Below are 23,348 nucleotides of genomic sequence, written 5' to 3' on the forward strand. Positions count from 1 at the left end.
TATTTTAAGGTAATAGGAAGTAAATAACAATATCTAATCTTTAAAATAAATTCTAGACAGTGAAACAAGAGTGATAGGGAGACCGATACAATAAAATTTTTGACATTTCCAAACTAGTTGAAGGTCACAGAAAGTATACAGTCTATACAATATATTTATGGAAAGTAAATCTATAGCTATTTGGTGGAGATTGAAACAAAGCGTAGCTTCCTGTTTTTTCAGCACATAGCAGGCATTCAATAAATCTTTACCGAATAAATAAAAAATGCCTGCCTGGCCCTAACCGGTTTGGCTCAGTGGATAGAGCATCGGCCTTCGGACTGAAGGGTCTCAAGTTCGACTCTAGTCAAGGGCATGTGCCGCGGCCGCGGGCACATCCCCAGTAGGGGGTGTGCAGGAGGCAGCTGATCGATGTTTCTCTCTCATCGATGTTTTTAACTCTATATCCTTCTCCCTTCCTCTCTGTAAAAAAAGTCAATAAAATATATTAAAAAAAAATGCCTGCCTCAGTCCTTTCTCATTGTTGAGCATACTGGATCTTCTAATCATGTGTAGCCCACGTGAAATGAAGGAACATAATGTACACACAGGAAACAGTGGCTAACTTCACCTAGCCCAAAATAAGAAGCAGAAAGGCCAATGCTTGAAGGGAAATCATTCATTTGATAAAATTCCAAGTACTTGAACTTTAATAAGGCAGACCTTCCCAATACAATTTTAGATCCAAAGACTTTCAGTAAGAAATTGATGTAAGATATCCAACGTTTGGATGCTTATCCAAACTGAAATTAATCTCTGAACCTTTTGAGGTTTTCTGAGTTCTAAAGAAAGCTGAGAAAGCCAGAAAGGGCAGAGAAATCCCAGAGAAAATCTAAAGGGAGGGATCATAGGAAAAGCTACAGAGGCCAGAAAGATCACACAGGTGGTGGTGGGGAGCAGAGGAGGGCATGGAAGGGTTACCAAAATAGAAGAGAAAATAACAGAGGAACAGAAGGAGCTCGGAGATAGCCAAGGAGGCCAGAGCAATCACAGAAGAGATGTCAAGGGCAGGGAGAGCACTAAGAAAACAAAGCTGAGTGGAGAGATTGTGGAGGAGCAGGGAGGACAGAGCAATCAGTATGGAGGAGGAGGGGCAAGACACACGCTCTCCAGAAGGGCTGGCCTCCAAACTCTGAAAAGTATTTTCCTAAGGTTTTTCGTTTTGGTTGTGATAGTTTGAGACCCGGGAGAGATTTTCCTCTCCTTCCTTCTTTGTTCTTCCCCTCCCCTTGTTTCATCTCTGATATCAGAAGAGCGAGGAGGGTAAAGAACAGACGTGACGGTGTCTCAGTTTGATTCCCAATCTGTCATGCCAAATGAATGTGAGACTTAAAAGCTGAAAGCTACATGACATAGAATGGGAGCTATCTTTCTTCCTTCTGAAAATGCAGTGTGAAGAAAGTGCTGTATTTGATGAGAGAAAAGCATGCTTTTTAATAAACAAAATGCTAGCAGTAATACTGCAAAATAAGTATTTGAGTGTTTAAATATTAAATGATAGTCTTGTTTACTGGACAGACTCCCTTTACTCCATGCTGAAACAACAGCTTGAGTGAATCACATCAAGTGTACTACAATGTGTTGCAGGCCACTTATACACAGTGCTTGGAATCACAGAGTTTTCACTGATCTCTCTGGAGTTTACTCTTTCCAATTCGACCCCATCTTTTACAGATGAATAAATAGACATCCAGAGAAATTGGCATACTGTCTTAAAGCCATACATTGCTGAATAGTAAGATTTAAAAGTTTATCTGTGCAAAACACAAGATGTGTAACTTTTCCCATGTTCTCAGGTTCAGAATCATAATTTATCTGTAGGCTATGTTGAGGTAAACTGTCATATGTAATTAAAATTAAAAGCAGAAAAGCAGCTATTTTAGTCTAGCCCTTTAGGGGTTATTTCAGTGTATTTTTTGTGAGATGTCTATCTGGTTCTGTTGTAATATGTTGATAAGAGCCAGCTCTCTTTCTTTTCTCCAGTTAACTCTCACATGTATGCCCTAACCCAGACATTGGGGCTTGTTTTGTTCTGTTATTGTAAACTACAGGCCCGATGCATGAAATTCGTGAAAGGGGCTCGGCCCCCGCCACTGCGGCTTCATCCAGAAGGTTGTCCAGAAGGACGTCCAGTCTAATTAGCATATTATGCTTTTGTTATTATAGATGTTTCTTGTTTATTGGAGAGTAGGGTAGGAAGGAGAGGTCAAGTAAGAGAGTATATGAATAAGCCATATCTATCACCAGTATAAAAACATGCCACTTAGATCATAACAGGTAAAGGCAGTTGTCTTCATATTTGAAACACAGTAAAAACTTTCCTTTTCTTTCACCTGCCTCACTACTGAACAAGAAACCAAGAGTTCAAGCTCCTTACTCTTTCTAACTTCCCAGATTTGTTGGGTAAGAACATGCTACTCTCAAACGCCATCACCACTTTTCATTTCAGATCTTGGTCCTGTGCTAATACAATGGAAAGTTTTAAAATGACTTCTCGCAGCAACAACTAGATTACAGTAGGTCCTCAAGCCACAGCATTAGTCTACTCATGAAAATAAAGTCCTCTTTGTCCATTTCAAGAACCTTCATTATGCTAACTATTTTTTCTCAATAATAATTTTATTAATTTATTTAACAATACTCACACGATGGTCATATATTGGAGTGGGAAGGTTCAAAGAATTAGAAGTTAGTCACTTTTTTCAAATTTTTACTGGGAAAGAAGATAGAGCTTTGTGAAACCTTGTTCTTATTTATTGAGACCTGGAAGAGATATATTGACTTACATGCATCTCTCTCTTCATCAGAATGTAAGCTCTTTAAGGTTATATAATTTGGTTTCTCCTCCTTATGCAACTCATGGCCTGGAACACAATAATTATTATTTTTTTGGTTAAGAGGCCTCCTTCAACCTCCCACGGATCTTAGCAGTACTAAGCAGTATATCTTACTAGTTCAACAGTTGGTATGGGCAAGCCAGCTTGAATTTCTTTAGCCACTGCTTCCATTATTTTTCCCTCTTCCTCTTGTAGTTTTCAGAATTTATCTTATTGACTATTATCTTTGATTTTCCCATGTCCAGTTCTTTGGCCTTTCATGTTGAGAAAATGACACCTACACTACTTCATGAACTTGCAGCAAAGACCAAATGAGATGCTGTACACTTTTGGAATGTAGGTATGGAAAGCTTTATAGGTAGATATTATTTTTATAGAGCTGGTTCCTTTAGTGTGAAAGTAGAGAATATAGGCAATTTACTTGTGAAACAGGGTATAAATAGATTATTCATAGATTTGAGACAGAAATATGTTAGCAATCTTATTTAATAACAATTAAAAATTTTTATGAAGTCAATTATCAGTAGTAGTAACCATGAAAAATAACAGGTAATAGAAAGGCAATTTTGTTTCACTGTTCAGTGGACCAAAGATATGCAATTAGATGCAAGCACCACGTAAATGTGCATGATGTACCACCATATGCACACTCAGTTATCCTCACAGTCTCAGTGAATATTGTCAGGCAGGAGTGTGCACTTTGGAGCAAGATAGCCGAGGTCAGAATCTGGCTCTTGCATTAAGTAGCTGAGAGATCTCTCTGGCCCCTTGCCCCCATCTATAGGATGGGGGTGATGGAAGTAAGAATACCTAACATTTCGGTTTGTAATGATTATATGAGTCTTTAACTACAAAGTGCTTTGAAAAGTGCCTGGCACATAGAAAGCACTATATCATTGTCAGCTGACATTATTCTATCAAAACCTCTAACAGAATATGAGAAGAACAGCCAACCATTCTGGGTTTTGTTTTCCAGGACATTTAACGTCAGGTTATTTGTGACCATATCGACGGTAGGTGTTGTCTCACTTCCACCCGGGTTGAGCTTTCCTGGTGAAGATCTCCAATTCGGCTGAATGAGGGGAGTGAGGAGCAGCAGAGACTAGACTGATTCATTCAGTGAATGTCGTACAGGATGAAATCAGACGGCATTACCTGCCATTGCCAAATGGTCAGGAACAGGGACACTGGAGTCACTCCCGAGTCCTTATCCCAGCTCCGCCCTTGGCCAGCTGTATGGGCCCACCTTGCCCCCCGGGGAGGCTGCATTGTGTGGCACTGTACTGAGCACCCAGCCTGGATGGTGCACGTGCTGGGGGAGTTACTTTCTCTTCAATGTGGATGACTATCCATGATTCTGTTTTGTTTCAACTCTCCAGCTTTGCTTTAACAACTTGGGAGAAACAACAGATTTCTATTACTTTTTGCAAATATTTCAGCACTTAAAGGTTGTCATTTGCACAGTTGTTACATTGGTAACAAAACAAGCTGAGTCCTGCTTGAGCAGGGTCTGTTCCTGAAAAATAGCCTGCCTGTTTCTTCCCTGCCTCATCTGCCATATATATTTCAGTTGTTAATTGGAGATGGAAACGTTTCCAAGTTTTCTTCTTCTCTGGGTATTGATCTTTGGGGTGAACATAAAGTCTTAACCCTTCAAGCTTAATACCATGCTTTCTCTACCTTATCAATTTAAATGGATTTAGCATGTATTATCAGTATTTAGATCTTGGCTTTCTTTTTACTTCTTTTTCCTTTAAAGCAATCTGTCTAGTTGCAAAGCTCTTGTTAGAAGAGATTACATGCTTGTTTTTGGTTTTATAATCTGTTTGAAGAAGTGGCTGCCTACTTGAGGATTTAAAATGATGCCTCAACAGGAAACAGCTTCTCTGTTGAAAACCTGATCTCTCACAGAGCTGCCTTTTCTTTCTTTATAGCAAAAATTTCAGACTTGATCACATAGCTACCAGGTTGTTCTGTTTTGTCTAAATGCAATAACACAAACATCACTAAGCTGGTTTTCCCAAATTCATTTGTGCACTCCCTGTCAGCAATGATTTTATCAGACATCAAAATCTAATTGAAATGGCCGTGCTGCATGTAGTCATCCAATAATTATAAAACAAACAGACTGAAAATTCAAATGCATTTGAACAAAAGCCATCAAAGTAACATAAACAGGAGAAAAGGTAATTAAAGAGCTTTCTCTTTTCGGTTTTCAACATTACAGGTTTATTTAAATGCAGCTCTAGCAGGAGATCGGAGGTGGATTGATTGGCCGAATTTGTTGGCTGACGCTGTTTTGTAATGTGTCCCATTAAAAACACAGTAAGGAAATTTAAAATGCATGATAATCATGGCATCTGAAAAGCACGCTTTACTTTCTCCTCTGAGAACTTCTGTGATAATGCGCACATGTGACAGTTAATAATAGATGACAAAAAGGCACTGCCCTTTATCATCAAAACACCAAATCTTCAGAGGCTTGAGCAAATACAACAGTCTGGTCATTGACTATAAAATTGTGACGTCAAAGGTTGCTCAGCACAGGCTGCAAACCTCCCCTTGGGTTGTTCAGCTGCGGGGAAAAAAGGAGACTGATTAACAGAGTCTGTAATGCACGGATGCAAGCAGTTCAGCAATAAGGGATTCAAACTTCTGAAAGGGAGGTAACAAAGCCCTAAGAATAAGCCCTGGTCGTGAATGTATATATAGTCCTGGGGCTGGTTGGCATAGCAACTATTGCTGAGAACCCTGATGCTGCTTAAGTAAACAGCTGAAGCACAGAGCGTGCCTCAGCTAAGCTGGGTCCATCTGTAGTCTCAGCATGTGAGGATCAGAACAGGAACATTTTCTCCAGTGAATCAATGATATTTTGGTATCTCCTCTTAATATCTCTATTGTTCTCAGCACTCCATGGCAAGCTCCTAGTTCTCTCTGTTTTTCCGTATGGCCATTTTGTTGAACAATCTCAGCATCGGTGAATCTGACAGAGTTGGATCTGGGATAACTAACCAGGGTCCAAGCTCAGTATCTTTCCTCTGTTATTTGCCAAGAACATCCAAGAAAAATGGATTGGTGATTCAATAGCAACTTGTTGACATAATAGCGGCTGACATTTTTACTTCAAAGATCAGTACACCGGGTAATTGCAAGCATTTTGGAATCAGACAAACCTACTGCAGTTTCTGCCTCCACTATGAAAAGGGGTGTGACATTGGGCTATTGCTGATCTACTGGCCATTTAATGATCCTTTCTGCAACTGGTTTCTCAATGTGTAAAATGAGGATAGTAAGAAATACCTCCTGGATATTTGAGGTTTGAACAAGATATTGTATTAAATGCTTAGTGCAGTGCTCAAGATATGGCAGTGCTAACAGACCCTGCTGGGTTCCTACCCACTGGCATTTAAGAACTTGATGTGACGCCGAAACCGGTTTGGCTCAGTGGATAGAGCCTCGGCCTGCGGACTGAAAGGTCCCAGGTTCAATTCCGGTCAGGGGCATGTACCTGGGTTGCGGGCACATCCCCAGTAGGAGATGTGCAGGAGGCAGCTGATCGATGTTTCTCTCTCATCGATGTTTCTAACTCTCTATCTCTCTCCCTTCCTCTCTGTAAAAAATCAATAAAATATATTAAAAAAAAAAAAAAGAACTTGATGTGGCCAAAACCGGTTTGGCTCAGTGGATAGAGTGTCAGCCTGCGGACTGAAGGGTCCCAGGTTCGATTCCGGTCAAGTTGCGGAATCGGTTGTGGGTTGCGGGCACATCCCCAGTGGGGGATGTGCGGGGGGCAGCTGATCGATGTTTCTCTCTCATCGATGTTTCTAACTCTCTATCTCTCTCCCTTCCTCTCTGTGAAAAATCAATAATATATATATATATATATATATATATATATATATATATATATATATATAAAAGAACTTGATGTGGTCAGTGCCCATCTTTTGCCACGATTCTGCAACAAATCCTGATTTGTCTAGGGCAGTGGTTGGCAAACTCATTAGTCAACAGAACCAAATATCAACAGTACAATGATTGAAATTTCTTTTGAGAGCCAAATTTTTTAAACTTAAACTATATAGGTAGGTACATTGTTATTAACTTAATTAGCATACTCCTAAGGCTTAGGAAGAGCCACACTCAAGGGGCCAAAGAGCTGCATGTGGCTCACGAACCTCAGTTTGCCGACCACGGGCTAGGGCAAGGGTTGTGGTTAAATTTTTCTCATCAGTGGCTAATTTTTGGTGGATGTGTGACATAGTTTTGGCCACTGATACAGGAAGAGAGTTCTTCTAGACAGATTAGTGGTAGGAGATAGATGCCCTGGGGTAGGGTAGTAAGAGGCTCCCAGGCGTTTTAAGGATACCCAACAGACAAGAAAACAATTTTTGGGATTTGTGAGTAACAATTGGAAATTTCTGTTTGGAACTGGACTGTTCAAGCCATTGTTTCATAAGCATTTTAAAAGTATCGTACATACTACAATGCTTTGAAAGAAATATGTAGCTGAATTATTCACCAGGGTTCTTGTTTCTGTGGAGGAATGATGCACAAAAAGAATTCTAGCTCTTGGAAATTTTTGAGTTCTTCCTGATAGAATGTAAGTAAGGGCTATAATCGATAGGTCTTTTCCTTCCTTGGGGTTCTGCTCTATGATTCATTTCTGATGAGGAAAGAGCGGGAGAGAATCAATAGTGAGGCTAACTTGAGTTTCTTTTATTGATATTAAAATAACTGTGCTTCCTGAGAAAAATGACTGAGAATTGTCGAGAAGTTCTGACTGTCTGGAAGAGAGTTCTGAATGTTTTATACTCAGACTCCCATTTCTTGATCCCCCCTCATAAATCATTGCCCCCAAAGTAGTCCTTCTAAGTCCAGAATGATTTATTTTTACCTTGGCTTACCCCTGATAAATTTAAAGTTTTATGTTTCTAAAAATTTGAAGTGTTTTCATGAATCATATATTTTTTATTATATAAGTTAAGATTTTTCTTACTCTATAAAACTCAGGACTCTACAAAAAAAAAAAATGAGATAACAAAGGATGAAACCTAACATCTGTCTGTGAGCTGCAAATTCCTCTCCTTGCGAGTTTCACTGAATAATCTGCCACTAATGTGATGCATGATATTGTCTTGGCAGTTTATTCTTTTGAGGCAATAGGACACAACACATTGGAAGGAGCTATCTTGATCTATTATATCAAGACTCCACAATTTATAGCTCTGTCTATTTGGTAAGGAAAAGACACTCCCTGAGAGCTAGGCTTGCGTGTATATGTCGTGATAAGAATATGGCCCTAAAAAATATTTTGATATGATTACATTTGTATGGTACCTGTGATTAAGTAAGGTAAAAATACATTTGTTTATATTTTATATAAACATATGAACTATGTGTATTTGTTAGATGTCTGTTATTACATTTAATCTCCACAGTAATCTTGTGAGGTAAGTTATATGATTTCTCCATGCATGGATGAAGAGCCTGAGGTATACATGAAGTTATATAACTTACCTAAAATGACATAGCAAATGAGTGGCAGAGGGACTCAACCCCAGGTCTTTTGAATCTTAATGGTATTGTTTCATTTCCTTTCCCACAGCTCCTTCTATGAATGTCTGATTTTTGGCATTGGGCTAACACTATTTATTCATAAGCCCTTGCATTGACATTTTTTGTAGATGCTGTCTTCACTTAGTTTTATAGCCATGGCTATAGGCTCATCAGTTCTCTTTCTCAGAACAACTGGTTAGGTCCATAGCTCAACCAATGACCATATGGAGCTCCCAAACCAGGGTTACTGTAGACTCACCCTAATCGCCTCTAGGCCAGATACAAGGCAACTTGGGCAGCCTCAAGCCTGTAAACAGAAATTATTCAAATTAACCAATTTATCAGAAACCCCAAACCCCAGCTAACTCTACCCTACTTGCTATACTTAAGCCACCTCCTTCAGCTCCAGCCTTCTCTTCCTCTTCCTCATCTAATCCCCTGTGTGGCCGTCTCAACTGGAGTTGAAGTAACAGAGTTTTGCCTTTCATTTCTCCATTTGTGTCTCACTCTCTAAAGAGTCTTTACAACATCATTTTGGAGTTTAAAGTTATCTCTAAACTTTTTAGTTGAACTGTGGTATAACTGGAAAAGTTTCAGCTGGAGAGACACGTGACCTGGCTTCTACTAGGCTTTGCATAGCCTTGAGCAGGTTTATTTAACCCCTCTGAACATCAGCTTTCTCACCTATAAAATGAGCAATAACCCTCAGTGCAATGGTTACTATAATGGATGGGAATTCTATCATTTTGTGCTGTAAATTGTACAAGTGCCAAAGTACAAGGCTATCTGAGGACAAATTGAAATAGGAATATTTAAATGGAAGGCAGTGCACATCCTTCAGTATGGTTTATCCACATTTAAGTCATGATAACATGATCAAGATATAATGAAGACATCCTTTTGTCAAAATGATTGACACACAAAACTGTACTTCAGCTAATAAAACAATAATGACCAGTATCTATCTAGGCTTTTTGGTAGTCCATCATTATAGCACCAGAAACTTGCTTGTTATAGGGTTCTGAAAGTCTCCTTTGCAGAATGTAACCTATGAATTCTCAGACCATTTGTTAAAGTTCCTTGGAGATTGTGTGTTTTTTCACTCAATCTCTTTTTTTATTTTTTTTATTTTTTTTCTAGCCAGGAACTTCAGAAGCTGCTGAAGTGCAGATTTTGGTGTCATTGACCTGCCTTCCTTCTTTGTCTGGCGGTTGATGAATCCTTGGGGAGAAGTGTCTGCAGCCCTGATGGAGAGCCAGAAAACAGAGCTTCTGTGAGCGGCAGCCCCTGGACGCCTGATTTTCCTGAAAGATAGGCTCTTGATCAGGCAAGCAGGGACTTAATGATTTATGCTTTTACCCTCAACGTCAGATAAACTTAGACTATATCCTAAAGCATATATACGAGGAAAGCCTATCACTGCACTTTGCTAGTTGGTGATAAATTCTAAAAAGAAAAAAGAGAAAGATATTAAATAGCTTGTATTTGACACGGTTTCCAAATTTCAGCAACCTGGGAGTACTGATGAAAAATAGAAGGGGGAGTCTTAAAGTACTTGGGTGGGCTTCATCCTCTTCCACCAGGCTTTCTTTTTATTCAAGATCGAAGCTCAGGATTTTATGCTACATTTGTATTTTAGAACCAGAATGGATGAAAAATAGCATTGCTAAGGTTTGGAAGACACATGAGATTTTTTAACCTCTCCCTACTTCTTTTCTAAAGACAAATGATTGTGTTTTAATAACCCAAATAAGAGATGGATTCAAGATCCTTCCTTGGGTTTAGAAATAAAATTAACAGGCTAAGTTAAATATCAAATCATTCTAGAGTGCCTGAGAGGTTCTGCTAATTTTTAAATTTGTTAGTCATCTCATTTAGATTCTGTAAAATACTTTTACCTTCATTTCTATTCCAATTCTAAGTATCCTGTAAGGTCCAGTACAGGCGAAGAACCATCTCCTTGAAGGGAACGTTCCCTAATAGAGCAGAGCTTGGACTCCGTGCTGAGGCCCTCAATCTCTTCGCCATTTCTGTGTGTTTTGGCTTGGTTTCAGTGTGCTCTTCCTTCTGACCACAGACACCTGCAGGTTTTTTGGAGGACTTGCCTCAGGCTACTGCAGCCACTTGGTCTGAATGTTCAAGAAGCTCTGCAGAGAGCTGGAGTGCTTGCCTGGGAGTTTACCTGTCCTTCAGAGGCCCTTGGCCATTGAGTGACTGGTGTAGAAGTATGGAAGCTCATCACCTCTTTCTCAAAAAAGTTCTGAAGCATTAATTTACATTCCAGATGTTCCAGGAAAAATCTTCTGTGAGAATTTAAAATATTACACTAGTTTGGCTTCTTCCCCTTTCCTGTCCTTTCATTCCTTTAGCAGTTTGTTTTGAGAGCACTTTCATAATGCAAATCTTATGTTAAGGCCTGATTCTGGGGAACTTGCTCTAAAACACAAATTTGACCTTTTCTTTGAATTCTAATAGCAACCTCTTTGTGGTTGAAAACTTGTAATTATGTTGTACTGGAGAAACCACTTCCAAACTCATTCATATGGTTGCTGGCAGCCCTCAATTCCTACTAACCAGAGGCCTCCCCTCTTCACTACATGTGTTCTTCATGGGCAGTCTGAATGTCCTCATGACAGAGCAGCTGCCTGCCTCCTGCTCTCCACCCACCAGGTGACTGATATGAGAGAGAAAAAAAGCCAAGACAGAAGATGAAGTCTTTTATAATATACTCTGAAAATGATAAACCATCATTTGTGCTTCATGTCATTGTATCACAGACCAAGCACAATGTAAGGTAAGAGGAGACTACACAGTGTGTGAATGCCAGACGGTGGAAACTATAGAGGCCATCTTGGAGGAGGATGACCACAGAAGTATATCACATATACATACTTCTCCTGAAAGCTGATTGCCGGGGTCCAACCCCAGCGGGTCCAGGGGTCCCCAAAGGTGTGGACGGAGTCGGCGAAGAAGGAATGACAAGGAGGCAGCGTTCAGTTGATCAGCAGCCTAGCCAGGATCTCTAGCCAGGATCTCCAGCCAAGTTCTGGTCTGGATCTCCAGAGAAGTACTGCTTAGGATCTCCAGCCAGGTTCTGTGTCCATGTTCTCTTGCTAGGTTCTCCAGGTTCTCCAGCCAGGTTTTGTCCAGGTTGTCCAGCCAGGTTCAGTCACCAGGTTCTAGTCAGGTTCTCTTGCCAATTTCTGTAGTCAGGTTCAGTCCAGGATCTTTTGCCATGTTCTCTCGCTAGGTTCTGTCTCTAGGTTCTGAGGCCAGTTTCTGTCCAGGATCTTTTGCCATGTTCTCTCCAGTGAAGTTCTTCTGTCCCTAGAGAACGTTCTGTGTAGGTTCTGTGCTTAGGTTCTGTCTCTCTCTCTGTCTCTCTCTCTCTCTGTCTCTTGCTGTCTTGTTACATCTGTATTTATACCAGTTGATTCAATCCTATCAATCTCTATTACAAAGGTTAGGGCGTTTCTTATCTCCATTCCAGGGAGTAAAGATTATGTAGCTTAAGCATGATTGTTTGTAGTTAAAGTGATTAATTACCCACCTGGCACTTAGTTGAGGGGTTTTATTCCCTCCCTAACTTCAGGGGAAAATCCCTACCTGGGGAAACAACCTTTCTCAGAGAGGAGACCTTGGCTAAAACACACAGTGCCAAGAAGGTGAGCAAACATATCAAGAACAGTATGCCATATATGCCAGGTCCTTTGAAACAGTAAGGATGGACCGGCTCCCGGCAGCTGATAAGGATAAAAAGAAAATAGTTCAAAGAAGAACCATGTGTGTACATGTTTTTGTATGCTCCATGTACTTGTTATATAAAGGGTTCTCAATGAATATTTATGGTATAAAGGGTTCTCAATGAATATTTATGGATATTCAAAATTGACTAGTCTTACAGGATGTCTTGCTCATAAAAAAGAGTAAATAAACTACAACTATTTATTGTCCGACACATTCCTTGAGTACCTACTATATGCCACAATGATGGAAGATGAGGTACTCTGTACTAGATACTGCAATGGATGCTGATTCAGGTATTTATAAGTCTCACTCTTTTCAAAAAGTGTTGCAGGCATGTTACTTCCTTTATATTTCTAATGTTAGCTGTCTAAAGAAATTGCTTGGATTTCGTCAGCAGCTTCTCAATGTACCTTCCTTTGTCTAAATTCTCTTCATCCATATCACACTTTCATCATGTCATTATTGCTTAATGACTCATCACTAATAGAATAAAGTCTAATCTCCTTGACTTCTTAAAAGCAGAATTCATCTATCCAAGTCTCTATTTCAGTGCTTCCATCATGAGCCCTTTACTTCAGCTTGGAAGTATTCTCACTGTATTGCAGATATCCATGCTAAGTTTTTACTCGTAGCTTGTTCTTGTTTCTGTTTCACCTATTGAAAATTTCTTCAGCATCCTGTTACTCAGTATCTCCAAGTTCTTGTTGAATCAGCTTCCTCAGCATTTCCTTATCGTCACCACCTCTGCCTTAGTTTAAGGTATCAATATTTCTTATATAGATTGTTATCATGACTGCTTTTTTAAATTTCTAGGTTCTTCCTCCTCCAATCCATCTTCCACATCACTCCATTGCTTTTACAACATGTCACACTGATTATCTCATTATCTTGCTTAAAATGAATACATTTTGAGGGCTTAGCACTTAGAAGGTACTCAGTATTATTGATGCCATGAAAGGTCCAGGTCAAGTCCCACTCTATTTTCATAAAGTCTTGCCTCTTACTTTGATCTTCTTTTGAAGTCCAGTGATTGTCCATAGCACTCATTCTGATATATTGTAATGTTCCTCCTATTATCACTTAACTCTTATCTTTCTTTCATTTATTCATCATTTATTCATCATCCAACACATTCCTTGAGTACCTACTATATGCCACATACTAGCTATGCTAAGTCTTGGGGGATACAATGATTAGAAAAACCAGACAGCTTTTCTGCTGTCATGGCCCTTAGAAGCTATTTATAAATAGGAACAGAGTCAAATAATCACATCAAGAAGGATATAATAAAAAAATTCCTACAAATGAAGGGCACACAGACTAGACTCAGATTTCAGAGAGGCTCCTCAAAGGAAGTAGTTTTTGAGTTGAGATTTAAACAATGACTAGAAACCACATAGCAAAGAGGCATGGGGGAAAGAGTGAAAGTAAGAGAATGTGTTGAACAATGCAATGGAATGCATAATGACTGCATGATAGGATAAAAACTAACAGGCCAGGATGATTGGATCTGGAAATAGAAAAGCACACTAATAAAAAAAACTGGTGGAATCAAAATATTGTATGGAGTTTAGTTAATATTAATGTACCAATGTTGGTTTCTAAGTTTTGACAAGTATGTCACAGTAATGAGAGATGGTAACATTAGGGTGAACTGAAACTGGGTGAGCAGTATGTGAGAATTCTCTACTATCTATGCAACTTTTCTACAGATATGAGATTATTCCAATTACAGGTTTATTAAAAAATATAATAAGGCCAGAATGGAAGCAGCTCAGTGCATAATGGAAGAATGGTGCAAGATAAGCCTAAAAATTAAGACCAGGCCAAGACTTCCCAGGATCTTGAGCAACATTTAAAAATGTTGGTTTCTATCTTGCAGTAAGGGAAGGGTGTGATGGTTTTAAATAATGGATGTCATAAGAGAGAGCTGCATTTGGAAATACCACTAGCTTGGTGGCAGTGATTAGAGGGTTACTTGGGTGGGTAAAGGAGGCCAGAGGGATCATGCTTGCAGACAAGAAATGAGTTAGGTCAAAGTGGGGCAGACTCTCCTTAGGAAGATTCATGTTTTGGACTGCACTTATCTTCTATTTCTCTTTAGTGTCTATCACAGGGTTCTGCACATAATATTTACATGATATATATTTCTTGAACAAATAAATGAATAGATAAATAGATGAGTTAATGAAAAGGGATCAGATCAGGTGAAGCAGCTCCTGAAGTCAGCAGCCCCTTGGCAGTATCATGGTGACCCTGTCTGAAACCCTCCAGCTCCGACTGATGATTTCTGACAGAATCAAGAGACTTTGCCTCATAGTTTTTCCTCTTACTTTCAAGGACCCTTACTCCAGAAACAAGTGATTCCTTGTCTTACATTTGGAATGCCCAGTGTTTGCACAAAGGTTCAGGGAGCAATACCGAGTGGAAAAGCTCAGGCTCAAGATACACTTTGAAAGGAAACTTGAAAGTGTTTGATTCTTGGAAATGCAAGAAACAAAGTCAAGGTGCAGCGAGCCATCTGCACAGTGGCTTCCTCTCTTGAGAAAATTCATTTTGCATGTAATTTGTATTTTGCCCTTTTGGCAATGGAAGTAATCCTAGCTTTCTTAGAGTCATCCGTAATTAGTTCTCCACCACCTGGAAAGTTTAGAATTTCCGGATGGGTACAGGGAGCCTGGGAGGGGCTGTAGAGTGTGCATGAGGAAGGCACCAGACCGAGTTCTGTTTGCTCACTTCTGTTGAGATCCAGCAGTTTAGGCAGTGGCAGGTCTGAGTTTTCTGAAAGCCGTTCTCATTTGGAAAGACAGTGCACATTTTTAAAGAACCATCACTTAAGCTAATGAGTTTGAAGATCAGGAGGAGACTGCTGGGTTTCTTTCAGCCTAGAGGAAGAAAAAAATCAGAATGATTAACATTCCAAGTCGATTTCAGCCAGGTACCCTGAAACTCCAGTTTCTCTACTAGAATCTTTGTTCTAACATTTGTGCTCAGTGCTTAGAGAGGGCTATTGCTACCCAAGTTTGTTTTCTAACACATGACCAATTTTAGCCAATGGAGTTTATATCATGAATCTCAGAGGTTGATCTTTTTCTCTTTCTGGTCTTCTCTCCTTCCCAGACATGCATTCATTTGACTGGCAGCCTGGAAAATTGAAAAATGCCACAGGGGTTATTAAGGTAGAAATCGTTTCTGCACTTTGAAGCTCTGCAAGCTAGTTATTGCTGCACCTATAATATACAGGCATCGGATAGCACGGATTGTTCTTAGCTTGCCTGACACAGGCCAGTATCAGCTGTAACACCCAGGTAGAATGAAGGTGTCTCAGGATGTCATTTCTCCCACTCTGAAATATATCCCCTTTGTCAATTAAAACAGAGTCCCTGAAGTTATTAGAATGTATTCTGTGTCTTTGTGCACACACATTTGATTTACTTTTGTTTTTATTAAAAGGGTAAGCCTAGAGAAAAGGACTAACGAGAATCTTCCAAATCCATATTTTAATAATTGCCTGAGCACACATTCACTCTACAGAGACTTTCTTGTTTCTGTAACTATTTACTTGGCTCTTTTATGAAATGCGAATTACTTACTGGGCCTGGTAGGCCATGACACAGCTTCCGGCCTATCATGTAATCCTGAAGTTGGCTCCCGTGAGCTATTATGGCTTGTTGAGTTTGTCTGTAGGATGAAGAGATTATTTTAATGTACTTTTTCACAATACTGGTTCCAAATTGTATAAATTGTATTGAGCCATTATAATGTTAATATATAAATATTAAGAAAACCATTGGGAAAAATTACTGTGTAATTGAGATAGCCTATTTTCCAATATTAATAACTTCTTCATTATTTTTTTTTCCATAAAAATATTGAGGCAGTTTAATCCACATTAAAACTTATAAACATTTATTTTAAAAATTCCTCTCATACCCCACCTCAGTCACAGGAAACAATACCACCCTTCCACTGGAAAACTTTCATTTGTCATTTAAACAAAGAACAGAAAGAAAAACACCCCAAAGCCAAAGTACCCTATGGTAACAAGAAACTTCAGACAGCCCTGGCTGGGTAGCTCAGTTGGTTAGAGTCATCCCAATATGCCAAGGTTGTGGGTTTGATCCTGGGTCAGGGCACATACAAGAATCAACCAGCCGAAACCGGTTTGGCTCAGTGGTTCGATTCCGGTCAAGGGCATGTACCTGGGTTGCGGGCACATCCCCGGTGGGGGATGTGCACGAGGCGGCTGGTCGATGTTTCTCTCTTATCGATGTTTCTGACTCTCTATCTCTCTCCCTTCCTCTCTGTAAAAAATCAATAAAATATATTAAAAAAAAAGAATCAACCAATGAATAATAAATAAGTGGGACAGTAAGTCAACATTTCTCTCCTCCTTGCTCCCCCCCCACCCCCCCGCCCCCCCTCCCCCACACACACACTTCCCTCACCTCTCTCAAATCAATAAATAAACATTTAAAAAAAGGAACTTCAAAGAGATTCTTCAGGAGAGTTTGTTTCTATTTAGCTTCAGGGCAATAATATTTTTTTACCATGTTGCTCCAGGCAAACCATTCAATGTTAGCCGTAATGACTGCTTATAATTAAGAATGGGAGAATGGAAAATAATCTACAATAACGAAAACCCTAAACATAAAAGTGAACTTAAAATTCATGTTCTTCAAAAAGTCCATGCATGTAGTTGGCCTACTGCTATATTGGTCTACCTATCAGGGTCCCTGCAGGAAACAGATTTCACTCCAGATGGTTCAAATGAGAAGACTTTCAAAAAGGCTAACCTACAGGGTCATGGGAGCTGCAATCAAATGGGAATGCATGAAGGAAGGTGAGGTGCTCCACCCAGGGACTAAAAGCAGCACCATTATGACCACACCCAGGGCTGAGGGGCTGAGGCCTGAGGGGAGGAAATGATGTAACTGAAACCCGGTGACCTCTGGAACTGTTGTCATAGTGGATGGGCAGAGTTGCCGCCATAGGTGTGGTATGGAAATGGAATGAGTAGGGAAAAAATAACCCAACCTCTTTCCTTTTGCCAACCATCTTCTGCTGGTACCTCTGTTGGCCAACCCCACCCAGAGGCAGCCAGCAGGAGCTTAGGAGATGTGGTCTGTAGGAGCCACCTGCCAGACATCAAAGTAGGGCAGCAGAAGGAATGACAGGGCGGAAAAATGGAAAATACCCAGAACAGTTGGTTCCTGGATCACTAAAGATTTAGAGTTATCGATGTCTAAAGAACTTAGTTACTATTAAGAGATTATACTTTTCACCCTTTGCGTGAAAGAAGCTAGAAGTTCCATTGTTTTCTTTTACTAATATATGAGATGAGAATTTCATGATGATCACTGGCAGATTTTTTACTTGCTTTGCAAAAATATTCAAATATGTTTACCTAATAGTCTAATATCCAAATAGGAAATTACAATTTTTTGTGTGTGCAAAAGATACTTTTTGCACACAGTATCTCATTTAACTCAAACTAAAGTCCTAAGAGGAGGTGTTATTTAATTCATTGTATAGATAGAGGAGACTGGAGCTCAGAGCATAAAAATGAATTTCCTTACATCCTCAGTCAGAAATAGAAGCGTCAAGATGCAAACTTCAGTGCCTCACTCCAGGTTCTTGGTATGACACCACTCTGCCTTTTTCCAAATAAGAATGTCACAAACTTGTGATGGCAGGTATGCTGAAAAAAGAATAGAACTGTCTTTACTCTGCAGAAAATTGCATTTGCAGGGGAACTAGAGTCTTCACATCAAGCAAGCTCAATTTCAGGAAGTAAAAGACAATCCAAAGCATCAAGTCCAGTGGAAGGCAATATGCAGGGAGAGATGCAAGGAGAAGATCTGTGAGACAGAAACTGGAAAGATACTCCAAGGAAATGCTAGGAATGAAGGAGTTTGTGAGCAGTGTGTATTCCTGAGAGTAGTTGGGGAGAGAGTAGTAAGGAAAGCAAGGTTTCTCAAGTGTTAAGCAGAAGGCTGCAACATTCCTCAAAGTATTGTTCATGGACTTAGATTAGAATCACCTGGTGACTTATTACAAAGGTCTACTCTGGAGCCTGCTCTGACTTACAGAGTCAGAATCTATTTGAGGGGAACATGGCATTTTGACATATCCTCTCCATTACTTCTCTCCAAACCCTCCCTGCCTACACCCGTACAAAGGTTGTGACCTATTGATAGAGAGCAAATGTAAACAGCTTGACTAAAAAGAGCTATGTAACATAACTATAGATATTTGGTTACAGCTCAGTTTTCTGGCATGGCTGAACATAAACCATCTGATTACCTATCTATCATTCGAACTTCTGTTTCTTTGCTTCAATCATGCCTTTGAATAAGCTTTTGACAAGGTATTTTCAAATTTTATGCTTTAGTAAACAAGGTATATTAAGCCTAAATTGACTTTTCAGACTCTTACAGTGACTTGAATAAAATATTTTAAACATCAATTATGGTAAACATTAAAGATGCAAATGTAGTAAATTGAGAAATTGGGTTGAAACTGTATGGATTCTAAGACTGCTTTCAAAAAGGAATCCCTAATACCAACTTATGTTCCTGTTATTTTATCTTATTTTCATAAAATTAATGTGAAGATTGAACAACTATAAGACTTCAAAGATAAGATAATATGGCTGCCTTTTTTTTGGGTGCAAAATTATAAAAAAAACCTGAAGTTATCTGTAAGATGTTTTCTAATCAACAATAAAAGCTTCCTTTCTATTTTTATCATCACCCTTTGGAAGCATTCAAAACATTATAATTGTTTTAATATCAATAACATTTCAGCTTTCTGCAAACTTGTTTTAAGATTCAAGTTCTGGCATTGGGTAGGTAGCTCAGTTGATTAGAGCATCATCTTGATATGTCAAGGTTGTGGGTTCAATCCTTGATCAGGTCACATGCAAGAAATAACCAATGAATGCATAAATAAATGGAACAACAATGTTTCTCTCTCTCTCTCTCTCTCTCTCTCTCTCTCTCTCTCTCTCTCTCTCTCTTTCACACACACACACACACACACAAACACACACACACACACACATCTCTCATTTCCTCCCTCCCCCCTTCTCTCTAAAAGCAATAAATACAAACTTTAAAAAGACTCAATTTTTTGGGTGCCAGATATCTGGCATTATAGTATTTATGATATGGAATAGAATATTGATTTTCATTGTTTTCAGTCAAGGTTTTGTTGATAATTTGGAACTTTATTCTGTACAATATGGTTGTTCCACCTTCCTATCCTATTATAAATTTGTTTCTAGTTGGAACCCTATAATCTGAGTCATCTCTCAAACAAATTGTATTTCAAACCTTGTTTTAGTAACAGTTTAAAAATAGGGACCCAGGCTGGCTATAACTGGATTGTGATTCTATAGGCCATTCTACAGATTGGCTTTTGTAATTTATAGAGAGGTACAGATATCTTGTAACTAGAAATCTTAGGTTGAGCTTGAGCCAGTTGCAGAATTTTCCTTTGTTTATTGAAATGGCACACATTCTCCCCCAACCCCCAAATGAAGGTAGCATTATTCTAAGATCAGATAAGATAGGGCGTGTTCAGGGTGTTACGGCCTTAGACATGAAGATAGCATTATTGACCAACCACAAAAACAAGAAATGTGGTTGATTCCCTTCCTCCTTCCCTCATTAATGGGTCATATTTTAGGGAGTGTCTACATACTCTTGAGTTGTTTTTCCAGAAATGGTCATGGGTTTGAGTTGATCCATTTACACCAGAGAGCAGTCCTTCTTGGATTAACATCTGTGGATCTGATTTGGCTGGCCTGAGTTGAAACTTTAATCTATAGTTATGGAACCAAACCAAAATAAACAGCTTATTACAGAATTAGTTCAAGAGTTTGACCTCATTTGCAACATGCTCTACACCAACATTTATTAGTTTTAATCTAATGGCTATTTTTAAAATTAAAGTCCTTATCTTTTGGGACTTTTCCAGAAAATCCAGCGATTACTTTTTCAAATACCTATTATTTCTTCAGGGACACATTTGATAAGAGGCAGAAGAAAATATAAGCACTATATATTTTGGTATAATGATAACATAACAATCTCTGTAGTAATTTCCTACAAGTTCTTATCAAAACAATTTAAAGCAAACAATTGGAAATTGAAAATTTAATGTGATCACCTTTTGGGGGAGGTATGTTAACAATGCCAAATAATCAATTCTATTGATTCTCTATTATTCAGAGCTGACTAGTTTTTTTGTTTCCCAATACTATAGTGTCACCTCAGCATGTACTCAAAGAACTTCTAGAAACTGAGAGATCTTGACAGGTGTTACCAGTGGGCCAGGTCATTATATTTAAGATAGCACTTTTATAAGACCTGACACTGACTTGAGTGTTATTAATTCTTGGACTGATATAAAAAAAAAAAATCACTCAGCTATTCTTCTAGGGTTTAATTACTTATATGCATGAGTGTATGTCATTTCTCACACCCAATTTTCTTTGCCTTCTGTTACACTATAAGTGGATAGCAGATGTTTATTATAAATTAAATTTCTTTAATATGTGAGTAAGTAAAGATATGGGGTTGAATTATTTATTTTTTGAACTCCTGCCTAAAACATTAAACTGCACTCATATCAACTCTGCAGAATCTGCTTAATAATAGGAGCAGTATTTTGTGACTGAATGCTAAAGCTTTCATACTGAAAAAAAGCCGTAGGAACAATTGAAAGAGTCCAAATGCATCATGTCTAAAAAAAGCCAAAAGACAAGCTAAGGCTATAGACTTCTTGTCATATCCATTTCTTCTTCCTATCCATATAGTAATGATATTGTAAGCCTATTGAGTTCTTTCAAAACTTGTGGCTGCAAATTTGTTTTCAAACTATTATGAACTTCTCTATTTTGTAGATGGACACTCTTTATTCTTGAGTTGGTCATATTCTGAAATTAAATAAAATTAAAGGTCAAGACTTTCCCCCAAAGTTATCTTGACTTTTATTATTGCACAGAAAAGCAAAAACAAAGAACTGATGATTCCCATCCCCTCAAGTTGACAGTTATTGCTATTTGTTCCTTTTCTGTTTACCATTTGAAATTTTGGCATTTCCCCTCAATATTGACATGAAACAGAAAAGCTTGACATGACAAGAAATTGAAACTATTTATGTAGTTCTTTCCTTGTGGTTTAAAACATACATAGGCCTCTGCATTCAAGCAGTGGTTTTCAACCAAGATGGATTTTGCCATGCATCCAACTCTCCCAAGGACATTTGGCAATATCTGAAGACTTTTTGATTGTCATGACTTGGGGGCAGAGGGGGCTACTGGCATCCGGTGAGTAGAGGCCAGGGATGCTGCTAAAAATTCTACAATGCACAGGATACCCCCTACAACAACAACAAAATCTATCTATTCCAAAACATCAATAGTGATGAGGTTGAGACACCCTTTTCTAGAACAACTACCTCCAATCAATCTCCTCCAAAACCTTGCTTGAGCCTTGTATCCATTCTAAACCTAGCTCATCCCTGGCTTTCCACTACCAAGCTTTCACTGCTTAGTCACTCATTTCCTAGTTACCACTGGCAATTCCACTCCACTCCACTACTGACAATAGCATAATTTTGTGATAATCAAAGGCTTTTTTTATAAAGCCCCACCTTCTTTAATTGTGAAACATCTGATCCTTCAAGCACATCTTGTTTATTTTTTTTATTTTTCTGACTTTCTTCATACCTCCTGACCATCCTGTTTTTATGTTCTTTTGGACCTCCCTTTCATCTTTATATTCTCTAAACAATTCTTATCATTGACATTCTCTCTCTACTGCATTCCTGTGTGCTCAAGTGCTCCAGAGACCATATTAATGTGCTTTTTATTAGGAAGCACTGAGCTCTGGTTGCCCTGTTCTGAGCTGGCAGGGCCTGGAAAACTGTCCTGCTGATTTCCTTTTCCCTTATCCTACTTCGAAAGTCCTGGACCCATGGAACATCATCATAGTGAGACTGTGGTACTAATAGAGGGCTCACACCATAGTGTTTGCTCTCCTACAGCACCAGCCACATGCTCCAGCCACTGTGTGAGGTGCTTTTTCACACATTATCTCGACTGGATAGACGTTATGAACCCTACTGTACACAAGAGGAAAATCAGGCTCAGAGCAGTTACCAACCAGCTGAGGACATCTGTTTGCAGCAGATGGAACTAAGACATTGTCCTCAGGACTCTTCGGTTTAAAGCCCCCACTCTTTCCACAGGACCCTCTTACCTTCATGTCCTCCACATAAGTAGGGCCCTGTCCACACACCTAGGATGACCAAGGTAGTCACTTTCCCTGAACCACAGAAAAGCTTTCCAGTGATCAGGGGTTTGAATCAAACTGAAGTGGTGCCCTCAAAGCTAGAAAATATGTCATTGGCTTTTACTCTCCTACCTGAGGCTAGAGTAGACTTGGTTTTATTCACTTATTCAACATTTAAAGCAATTCAGCACCTATACTAGTTGCTAGAGTTCTTGCCTGGTCCCTTAGCATTCTGGAGTCAGAGTGGTGCCCACAAAAACCATGGGCTCTGCAGGCGGACAGGCTGGGTTTGCTGCCAGGCTGCTCCTACATGAGGTGCTCCGTCTCAATCATCTAACTTTATTTCTGCAACCTTCAGACCGCTCCCTTTCAGCATGTAACACTTCAAATCACAGGGTTGCAGGGAGCTTAAAGAGACCCAATGCATAAGACTTCACTGATATGGAGTAACCAGAGAGTAGAACCTTTTCATTTCCCCCCTCATTCCAGGTAACAGGACATGGGTTCCAGCAGAGTGTGTCTGCAGATGAATAAAACATCCACAAACAAGGCAAAGTGCCTTGGTGCTACATAAAACAGATGTCACTTGTTTGATCACAGACCAGAGAAGAGCTGGGGTGAAATGTGGAACTTCACTGGGAGATTCTCTAAGTAAATATATTCTATTCTTATAACCCATTTTTGTAGTTTTGCTCTGGTGAAAGTGTTTTCTCTTTCCTTGCTTAACCTGTCAGAGAATTCCTTTATGCAGCATGGCAAATTACTGCCAAATCCTGTTTCAGAGATTGCTGCTCTTCCTTCACGGGTGGAGATTTTAAAGCGCAAAAAAGTGTGAAAGTGTATTATAAAGGTGTGAAATTTT

This window comes from Myotis nattereri, assembly GCF_964212035.1.
Source record: "Myotis nattereri genome assembly, chromosome: 2".
NCBI lineage: Eukaryota > Metazoa > Chordata > Mammalia > Chiroptera > Vespertilionidae > Myotis > Myotis nattereri.